The sequence below is a fragment of the Colobus angolensis genome, unplaced genomic scaffold (assembly GCF_000951035.1).
Source record: "Colobus angolensis palliatus isolate OR3802 unplaced genomic scaffold, Cang.pa_1.0 Scaffold38, whole genome shotgun sequence".
Lineage (NCBI taxonomy): Eukaryota > Metazoa > Chordata > Mammalia > Primates > Cercopithecidae > Colobus > Colobus angolensis.
Genome location: NW_012117154.1, coordinates 9,974,920 through 9,975,488, shown reverse-complemented (window position 1 = coordinate 9,975,488; position 569 = coordinate 9,974,920).

Below are 569 nucleotides of genomic sequence, written 5' to 3'. Positions count from 1 at the left end.
TCATGGACCCAGAAAAATTACAGAAGGCCATTTACACAAGAAAATGGTCTCTCAAGGAAATTTCTTCAAAGTCAAACTCATGTAGTTTATTTTCGTGCCCTCCTCCATCACACCTATCCACGTGGGGATAGCACAGACCTGGTCTCCAGCCTGCGTCGCCCTACAGGCGGCGTCCTGTCCTTCCCTCCCCACCCTCCACCCTCCACGGAGCTCTGTGCTCTCGTTCGCAGCTCCCTGCAGGTTCCGGCCTCCCATTCCCCTCCTGCCCGCCTAAGCCCTTCCCCAGCCCAGCCCCGCGTCTCCTGCCGGCCGCGCCCTGGAGCCCCGGTCTTCCCCAGCGCCCCGGCCAGAGCATCCTGGGGGAGCCGCGCGCACCTCGCAGAGAGGCCGGCCTCGTCCCGGCAGCTCCTGCGGTTCCGCCTCGCGCTCTCGGGACTCCCGTTCCAGTGTCCCCGAGTCATGGGCTCTGCGCGCTTTATTCCCCACATGAAACCCCGGACCGTGGCCATCAAACCGAGCGCCTTTTCACGGCGAAACCCGGGGCGGGAAAAAACGGGAACGCGTCCCTC